Genomic DNA, 10,563 nt, shown 5'->3' with positions numbered 1-10,563 from the left:
GACGCCACTACCTGGAGGGCCTTCTTTTAATTGTGTGTCCGTGTTGTAGAATTGGTGCGGTACGCAAGTTGTAATATTAAGTGTGAAAAAAAAGGCACCCAATGGCCCGCCGGAGCAAAAGGCTATGGTTTAGTTTTTCTCGTGGGTAAAAATGAAACCAAAGAAGCCGGTGAATATTGGTACGATTTCTCCTAAAGAGCAGTTGGAACCTACATGGTTTCCAAATAGAAATAAGCGGCGGTCAATTATTACCTCCCTCTCCCAAATATAAAAATCAAGAATATCGAGAATACCAACCCCGAAACGGCCTTTCATTATATCAACTGACTCGTTAGAAGTGGCACGTACAAAACGAGGTTTAGCTGTTCTCTGCCAGGGCACACTAAACGAAACACGACTTCCAAAAAAGCGCACTTACAGTACGCTACACAGCGCAGGGGAAAGGAAAACAGCCGGAAGCAATTCAGTCGGCAGCCTGTGCATATGAAGCACACTGATGTGTCGCCTTCGCGTCGTTAAGTCTTCGCTGCATTAACGTTCTACCACCGCTCTTTTCCCGGATGGTGTATCACAAGGCCGTTGACACTCAAAATCCTTGCAGCCGGTTGTCCAATTGTGGTCTGTATTTGGGCGCACTAGGCGCAACGACTCAAGCTGTCGTTTTTTCACCGTAAGTTCAGCCAAATTTCCCTGTCCAGAGTGACAGCCGGAAAGAGCGCGTTTTTCATCCCTCGCACAAAGGCGGCGCCAAAATGGCAAAACTCACCGCCGTATCCTTGACGTTCAAGTATCCACACGCGAGCGATGTTTCGCTCTCCCTTGCCAGCACACCGAAATAGTAACGGAGACAGACGCTACGAGTCCCAGTTTTGTAAACAAGCTGCCGCCATGTTTTATGTAGTTTGGTTTGGTTTTATCGGGTTTAACGTCCCAAAGCGACTCAGGCCATGAGGGACGCCGTAGTGGAGGGCTCCGGATAATTTAGACCTCCTGGAGTTCTTTAAAGTGCACTGGCATCGCACAGTACACTGGATAGTAATTCTACTCCAAAAATTAGCAAACGGTTTAGCATCCTATAAGCGCGGAATATCATGCAGTTGCAGTCTATAGTAGGATACAACTAAAAAAAACAGCAGTTGCTAACACTGGGCCGCGGCCCGCGGCGTCCTGTATCACTCCGCTGGCCAATCACAACTGTAAACGAAATCAGCTTTTTAATGCTTGTCTATATCAAACACTCCATGTGTCAAAATTCTAGAGCTTCTAATTTTTTTCTTGTGATAAGCTTCTTATTTATTTAACAACAATTGTTTAAGCAGCGGACTACTTTTTCGTCGTGGAGCAATCATGTGCGCGGAGGTTGAATGTGGGTGGAGCTTCACTGCAGACTTAAGTTGTATCCAACTACAGCTCGCTGTTCACGCCGTTCAGCACGGTGAAGCTCTTTTTGTAGCGAGAGCTACATTACCCGCAGTCTCGCCATTTCACTGTGGACCTTGGGCGCCACTTGTGCGCATGCGCGAGGAGCCGAGTGACGTCACAGCCGCGCAGCTGGTGCGCTGCTCGCCTCCGACCGAGAGGAGCCACCGAATGACGTCACAGCTGCCGGCGCCGCGCCCCGACGCCGCTTGCCTCCGACTGAGAGAGAGACTGCGCACGCGCGACACGCAGCTGGCGCGCCGTGCTCTACTGCGCATGCGCGGCAAGGGGAGGAGGAGCATAAAGTTTCTTACTATTGCCATTGAAGGACTATGCTATTGCCTAGAGGGAAAGCTGGCAGCGCTCCGCTTCAGCCACCATGGACGCTCAAAGCATCATGGGACGGTGAGCTACTTGTTGCGGGACAGTCGTATTTTTTCAGGAACACGGAGTGGCCCTACTAAGATGTTTCATTCCGAAAACGCTGTTAGTGGGTGCGCTGACTGCGCAGACGACTTTGGTGCGAATGTAGTATGCAAAAATCATAGTGGCAAAACCGCAACGACACGACACCAATAAAAGGTTTCACTTTTCCGAAATGCTATTAAAAATTCCCTTAAAGTACCCAAGCAACAAAATATTTTTGAAAACATATTTACTTTTGAAAAATTCAGGGGGCACTTTGACTGTCTAAAGTGCGTAGAGACGAAAGCGTTTTTGGAACCACTTTCGCTGCATCTGTGGCACTGGTGGCGTCACATATAATTGAGTACTAATTTTATGACAAATCACTACTTAATGGTTAATTACTGATTAATGCCTGAATACTAATTAACTGCTAATTAATGACGCTTAAGCGTCGCCTTTAGGAGTGGAACGCGACAGAGTGTTGTAGCGCTGCCAGGGAGTCCACGGAACGCCACCACCCATTCGGCGCGATGCCTTGCCCTTTGAACGCAACGCTTTTTGAGGAAAGGAAATGGCGCAGTAATTCTCTGTCATCTCGGTGTACACCTGAACCGCACCGTAGAGGAAGGGAGGAAGTGGGAGTGAAAGAAGACAAAGAGGGCCCGTAATGAAGGAAATGAAAATTGTATTTGAGGAAAGGAAATTACGCAGTAACTGTCTCACATATCTCGGTGAACACCCGTGAAAATTAAGGGGGCACTTGTTTTACCTAAAGTGTGGTCACTGATGTGTGGTTAAGATGTTAAGCTTCGCCTCTAAGAGTGGAACGCGACAGCATCTTGCAACACTGCCAGGGAGTCCATAGAACGCCATTGCCCATTCGGTCTACGCCTCGCTCGTCGGTAAATTGGTTTTTGAGGAAAGGAAATGTATCTGTCTCTCATATCTCGGTGGACACCTAAACTTCGCCAGGAGGAAAGGGAGGAGGATGGGAGTGAGCGAAGACACCGTATTCACTAGACGCGCCTTTGTTCATTCCAAACCATCGAGCTGGCATGGCGGAGTGAATAGCGTGCTCGTCTCGCACGCCGAAGACCGGGGTTCGATTCCCGAGCTCGACCAATTTCCTACTCCGTTTTATTTATTTATATGGCCTGTCTAGAAAAGTTATTTAGGCTAATTAGGTAATTAAGCAATTAACTAATCTCAGTCCCACTTACTTGGAGCATCACTATACGATCCCTTCAATTGGTTGCATGGTTACTAGGCAAAGTACAATTGGCCCCGTTTGAAATTCGCGCACTGTGACGTCACGGCCGTTTCGACCAACTGAAAAGCGTGACATTTTCTGTCGACAACTGCTGCTTACAACGATGAGGCATTAAAGGCTTTCGCCTTAAAATGCACCTTTTAATTACGAAATATTAGTTTTTGTAGTGTGCAATACTTGGCCAATAGGAGAGCGAGTCATCTCTTATTTGGGGCAAACTTTTCATTTACATGCTTTCCTGCTCGTTTGTTGCAATTTAAAGACAGGATATTGAATGCTAGGACATTCGTAGTTATCTAACAGCTTTATTTTTCTATTTTTTTTAAAGGCGAAAGCCTTTAATGTCTCATCGTTGTAAGCAGCAGTTGTCGACAGAGAATGTCACGCTTTTCAGTTGGTCGAAGCGGTCGTGACGTCACAGTGCGCCAATTTCAAACGGGGCCAATTGTACTTTGGCTAGTAACCATGCAACCAATTGAAGGGACCATATAGTGATGCTCCAAGTAAGTGGGACTGAGCTTAGTTAATTGCTTAAGTACCCAATTGGCCTAATTAACTTCTCTAGTCAGGCCATATAAATAAATAAAACCTAGTAAGAAATTGGTCGAACTCGGGAATCGAACCCCGGTCTTCGGAGTGCGAGACGAGCATGCTATCCACTCCGCCATGCCAGCTTTTTTTGTCTTTATTGACCGCCATGCCAGCTCGATGGTTCGGAATGAACAAACCATCGCCATGCCAGCTCGATGGTTCGGAATGAACAAAGGCACGTCTAGTGAATACGGTGTCTTCGCTCACTGCCATCCTCCTCCCTTCCCTTCCGGCGAGGTTTAGGTGTCCACCGAGATATGAGAGAGAAATACATTTCCTTTCCTCAAAAACCAATTTACCGACGAGCGAGGCGTAGAACCGAATGGGCGATGGCGTTCTATGGACTCCCTGGCAGCGTTGCAAGACGCTCTCGCGTTCCACTCTTAGAGGCGAAGCTTAACATCTTAACCACACATCAGTGACCACACTTTAGGTCAAAAAAGTGCACCCCCCCCCCCCCCCCCTGAATTTTGACGGGTGTCCACAGAGATATGTGAGACAGTTACTGCGTAATTTTCTTTCCTCAAATACAATTTTCATTTTCTTCATTACGGGCCATCTTCGTCTTTCTTCTTTCACTCCCACTTCCTCCGTTCCTCTACGGTGCGGTTCAGGTGTCCACCGAGATGACAGAGATTTACTGCGCCATTTCCTTTCCTCAAAAACCGTTGCGTTGAAACGGCAAGGCATCGCGCCGAACGGGTGGTGGCGTTCCGTGGACTCCCTGGCAGCGCTACAACACGCTGTCGCGTTCCACTCCTAAAGGCGAAGCTTAAGCTTAAGCTTAATTAGCAGTTAATTAGTATTCAGGCATTAATCAGTGATTAACCATTAATTAGTGATTTGTCATGACTTAGTAATTAGTACTCAATTACATGTGACGCCACCAGTGCCACAGAAGCACTGAAAGTGGTGCGGAAAACGCTTTCGCCTCTACGCACTTTAGACAGTCAAAGTGCGCCCTTAATTTTTTGGCCAAAAGTTGTAGTTTTCAGTCGGTAGCTCACTGCCCCATGATGCTTTGAGCGCCCATGGTGGCTTATGTGGTCTCGAGGGGCCTCCATGCAAACTCCCATAGACGGGCTGCCAGATTTCCCTCTAGGTAATAGTAAGAAGCTCTATGAGGAGGAGGGTCGCGGTGTATAAATGATCGTGATGCGGTGGTGGAAAAAACACACTGTCATGGCGGCCAAGGAGAGCGAGGTCGGCGGTGTGCGGCGTACGAGGCGGGACCAGGGATATACCGTACCTCTCGCGACGTATATCCTGGCATAGCTGAGCTAAGCCACTGCCAATTTTTTAGATAATCCGGAAGGCCTCGCCTCACACTCCATGCTTACGACGCCCGAGTCGGCGCATGGTTCGAGCGCCGCCGAGGAGGAGGCGTCCGAGCAGGCATTCGCGCAACAGAGATAGATGCGTCCGAACAGGAGTGCGGTGCCAGGAAGAATGATGATTTATTCGCATTGAACGAGCTTCTTGTACAACCCCAGGTTAGCCTCCATGCTGACTCGAGAAGCGGCGCCACGGCAGAACGTGTTCAGACACGTCCATCTGCGAACGCGAAGCGAGTCGTGGCTCTGCTTTGGGATATTCCAGGGATACTCTGCCCCCAGCGCGACAGCTGTTGTTGTTGTTGTTGTGACTGAGAGAAGGATGAAAAGGAAATTGCACGGGCCTGCTACTGGCTCTAGCCAAGCCACCACCGCTGCCAACGTGCAGATAGAGGAGAGGTAAGAGATCAGAGGAAAGAGAAAAAGGCAAGAAAAGACGCGCGTCGCAGCAACAACTGCGTCCGCCGGAGCGGACGCTGCTGAAAAAACCAGATAAGCGGCCGAAGCCGCGCTCGCCAAAGCGAGATCAGATACTCCACAGCGCGACAGCTGCGACGGAGCAGAGTTATATACAGGAACTCTACGGCGGAGCAGCCTGTGGCGTCACCTGTGGGTATACCTGTGGGGCAAGAGCTCTCTGAATGGCTGCTCCGCCTGTGACGTACCAATCAGAGGCGTGTGCCTCTGATTGGCTCCACCGTGCCGCATCTGTGCTCTACCACCTCCTCCTCTCCCCCGTGAGCACGCGCAAATGTGCGAGAAGCTTGCTTGAAGTGCTTAAAGTGTGGCCAGTAGTGACATTGCACTAAAACAGGGTCGTTTTAAGATGGGTACTAGGCAGTAAAAAACGTAAAAAAATTATATCAAGGTATCAACTGTGTTTTTTTTATTTTGTTGACACATTCGTCCCTTGCCATCTGTGACGGGCAGCGCTTGAGCACACACAGTAAAACAGAGAACTGAACATGAAGAGAAGAAGAAAGTAGTGTCTATCGCCTGAAAAATCAGGCGCAGTCTTTCAGTCCCTCCTTTATCCCTTCCATTACGGCGCGGTTCCGGTATTCACCGAGATACGCGAGACATCAAATAAATAAAGTTTTTCACCACCACAGTTGCTGCGTCATTTCCTTTCCTCAAAAGCAATTTTTTCAAATGTACAGTGAGAAGACGTACATGCGCAGTGCTGTGGACAACAAACGCAGCCCATTGTGTCGGCCTCTCTTTGGCGCCGTTTCGTCGCTGCTGGTCAGTATAGTGTTAGTATAGTGTATGTGCCAATCCATGGTGGTTCGCGGCAGTCCAATGCCTGAGGCGTATGGCTGCTGACTTCGCATGTTCCATTCTAGCTGCGTCGATCGGAATTAGGTTTAGGTCAAACCCACATCCTGAGATTTCGATGCACGTTCTACAGCTCAAGGTGACTCTTCTGCAGTGTGCCCCTTAGGCCGCAGTGCAGCTCTGGCGCATAAAAATACACGTTATTTTTGGCCCCTCTAATCGGCAGAAATGTTCGCTTATGACAACTACAAAGAGAGATTCTACGGACAAATACACGGGCTCCTGCAGCGATGGATGACCGGCTTTGGCGCTCCGGGGAAGAACTGCCAGTAACGGTGATCGCAGGGCCTACAATGCCTCCCCTACGGAAAGTGTAAACAAGTAGAATTCTCTTAGCGTGGAAAGAAGGTAGACGATCGCGATTGAAGGACTTGTGGAGGACAGAGAAGGTGGCTTAGCCAGAGAATGAAAAATTGTCACAGTGGACTCGAAGGAAGCACGTTGAAAATGTTAGCTACCGGGCAGTTAGCTATCACCACCCTGAAATAAGAGGGATGCTGCCATAATTTTCCATTTCTTGACCAACGGCACAGGATACACCATGGTCATGATCACGCTACGAAGCCAGTTGAAAACATTTACCAATTAAATACATTCATGAGCTATAAAACTGCATTTGTAAGCTGATAACAAGGGCAGCACTGATCAGTATTGTCAATGTCGTTCATCACTCGCAATCATGTCGCGCGCTTTCAAAGCGACCGACAAGATCACCTTCCCGCTTCAACCACAGTTACGCATTAGCGCGCATAAAACGCCGGACATGAGCAATGAACATCTTTTTTTCCCTCATGCAACAGCACTCGCTCTTAACTGGTCTTCGTTTCTGTGAAGGACGCAGGCATTTTAAATTCAGTGGAATACATTTAAAACGTGAAACATATTACCAAAAAGAGACACGCATGAAAGTCTTGGTAGAATATGTGCAAAAAATTAACCTATTTAAACTAGAAATGTGCCGCAGAATTTGCTGTATAGAAACAGTTGTGCACTGGCAGCTAAATATTATGCGAGAACCTAACATGCCACCTTGCTACGAATAAAGTACCTCCAGACTATACCTGAGGCGCAGTGGGCACGTGTACGCGTACGCTTCTTCCTTTTATCTTCCAGGCTGAGTACTAAGGTTCTTACCTTGCCAAACCGCTATATCTTGAGAAGTGCCGCAGGTGGTTCACTACATGGCTCACACTGTGGTCTGAAGACTTTTGAACAAAGGTGTACATAAACGCACAGTGCCACCACCATCTCCTTATGCAATGCCTAGAAATTAAATGTAACGCTGAAGATACTGCTCCGAAAGAGTGGAATTAGCCGGGTCAGTTGGTTCAATAAATAACAGCGAGAAAGACGGGACAATAAGGATGCGACACAAACCACGAGCGCTCGTGGTTTGTGTCTTTTCCTTATTATCCCGTCTGTCGCGCTGTTATTATATACTGCGCTGAAGATGGCGGTGTAACACTTTTCCCCCTCATTCGGCGAATCAGCCATTTACCCCCATTTAAGCCATTTGTCTGCTCTTGAATACGTCGTATAAAACTGCGTCATTAGCTAGAAAGTTATGATATGCCTTACCCGGACTCAAAGGTGCGAATGCATTTCTTCTTCGGCAACATTTTATTTCAAACCAGATTAATGTCCAATTGCACCGAGAAAACAGGGACGGGAGCAGTGGTGTTTCGAGGACGAGTGATTAGTGGCGACCTCGTAAAATTGCTAAAGCTATTAATGGCATTCACGGTTATGGCATTCGGCACCTTATATCATTCCTTGCGGCCACGTGACACTGGCCTTATTCTTCATTAGAGAGCCCAAACAAGAAGACGACAGAGGAAGAAGAGAACACAAGTGCTTGCTCAACTTGTCACGCTAGTACAACCCAGTTCTGGCTTTAATGCCAGTCCTGAAAACGCACAATCGAACAGCTAGCGTTGTTCGCTGTCGCCACACTAACCGATATAGCTTGAAAGGAAAAAAAAAAACGATAATTGCAGATATAGGAGGAAGTTGGGCTCAAGACAATGGACAGGCGAGAAACGCTACAACAAAAGCAATAAGTCTGCGGCCTTGAACACACCTACTCAGCGGAAGGGCATGGGTACAAGTAGTTAACGCGGGAAACTCTGGTGGAGGCTTCTGTGAGAAGTTGTAAGCCGGAAGACAGCTATAGGCGAAATGTACGGGTACATCGCTTGCCTCCGCAACGAGAAAAACTGTAGAGCCGAGTTGCAGGGGCGGGTGTCTATTGGGAGCCTTTCTGCGCCGTGTGCGCTGGCTTTTTCGTCTCTCTGTTCGCCATTTCGCAGTTAACCTCGTCACTAATTACTCTGTACTCCACTTGCGTGCAGAACACGTATGTCTTCCACGACAAAGAAGCCACGTGATTTCCTTATTGAAAGCCAATATGAAACGAAATAACCGCAGCACACAAAGCGCGCATCTGCATACGTCATTCGAAGTGAAACACAGGGCGCATACCTTTGCTGTGATTAAAATGTACGTACAAGGTAGAAGTGCAAGGTCACAACGTTCCGCTGAGAAATTGAATTAGACGGTCGCGTGAATACTGTCTCCTGAACTGGCGATTACACGTGCATCTTGCCCTCAAGAGTAAAAAATCTGCCAATCACCACACGTTGGTGTACCCCCTGAACTGTATGTATCCCGACAGGGTATGATCGCCCAGATATAGCTGACCAAGCCCTGGACACTACTGCCCCGCATCCGGAAGCAAACCTTACACTCATTTTTTCCCGTCCTTCACTTGCCAGCGCCGGATAGGATTCAGAAACCAACCTTGTACTGCCTTAAATGATGATTTTACGGCTTTACACACACTAAATCTACACTATTGGAAGAAAGGCTTGGCGTATAGTGGAGGGCCCTGGATAAATCCCCAGTTTCCAACCGCCCGAGCTCCTTCAAGGCTAGCACAAATCTTAGTGAAGAAGCACGTTTTGTCCGATTACGAGCTAGGAGCATGACCGCCTGCCGCCTTTCAAAGGTGAAATTTTCCTTCTTTCAAAAGCGGCCGCAGCGTCCATTATCAAACATAAGGCCTCTTTCTTTAGCTTCTACCCCCGTCCCCCGAAGGACTAGAGCTATAGTTGGATACAATAAAAGAACGCAGCGGCGAATGTCACTTAAAGAAGGCCCTCTAGCCATGGCATCGGCCAGTTCTCATGACGTCGCGGTTGATCCCTTGGCATGAAATCGTCGGTGAATGGCCGGTGCCTCTTTGAAATGGGATTAACCGCGATGTCAATACAATCGGCAGACCCCACTGGCTGGAGGTCCTCCTGCAAGGGACATTCACAGCTGCGTTCTTGAGTTGTATGCGACAACAGTCCATCAATAGCAAGGCCAAGTATTCAGAAGACGCGTTATCATCAGCTCGATATGCACAATAAAGCGATTAACCTTTTCATGCCCGGCGTATCGCGTGCGACTGCCCTAAATCTAGTTGAATTTAGGCATATAATCATTAGCAGCGGCTGGAGTCGAGTTTTTGTAAAAAATACTACAGACAAAGCACATAATACATGTCTGACCACATTTTCTCAGCACTACAATGTATGTTTCAAAATGAAACTTGTTAAGTAGTAAAAATCAGTAAGAAAACTTTCGATCGGCATCGATCGAACGAGTAAAGATGATCAAAGAGAAAAAATTTTGCTTTGTTCTTAAAAAAATTAAAAAAAATGACGGTACTGTTACCGCCGTGTAACGCGAGATTCAGTGACAGCTGTTTAGGTATTTATATTTTACGATGCTGTTATATTGTTGCCTATTCTCCTCGTTCTCAATGTAGAACTTTTTAGAGTACGAATGCCATATGTTTGCAGAGAAGTTTTACATTTATTCACTTTCTTCTTTTCCTTTTCTAGCGTAAATTGTGCTGATGAACGGAGTGTGTTACCATATTGTCTGCATTTCTCACTTGCACCTGAATCATTCTCTGAACGCATTGTACTGTGTATGTAATGTTGCTGCTGCCAAAATGGTTCCTTGGCCTAGTCAAGCTGTGTTCCCAGCCTTTTTCCCAGTGAGGGAATCAACACTGTACTAGTGTTGAAAATAAACTTGATTTGATTTGACTTTAAATGTCAGTTTTAGTGTGTACCTTATTTAACGACATCCGCCGAGGTGTGAAAGACCGCCTGAGAATTGGCGGCCTTTACGGCTGTCGTTGTACTCTTT

The sequence above is a fragment of the Amblyomma mixtum genome, chromosome 1 (genome assembly GCF_055824585.1).
Source record: "Amblyomma mixtum isolate Tamu chromosome 1, ASM5582458v1, whole genome shotgun sequence".
Taxonomy (NCBI): Eukaryota; Metazoa; Arthropoda; class Arachnida; order Ixodida; family Ixodidae; genus Amblyomma; species Amblyomma mixtum.
The sequence above is the reverse complement of the archived record's forward strand: the minus strand, read 5'-3'. Positions refer to the sequence as shown.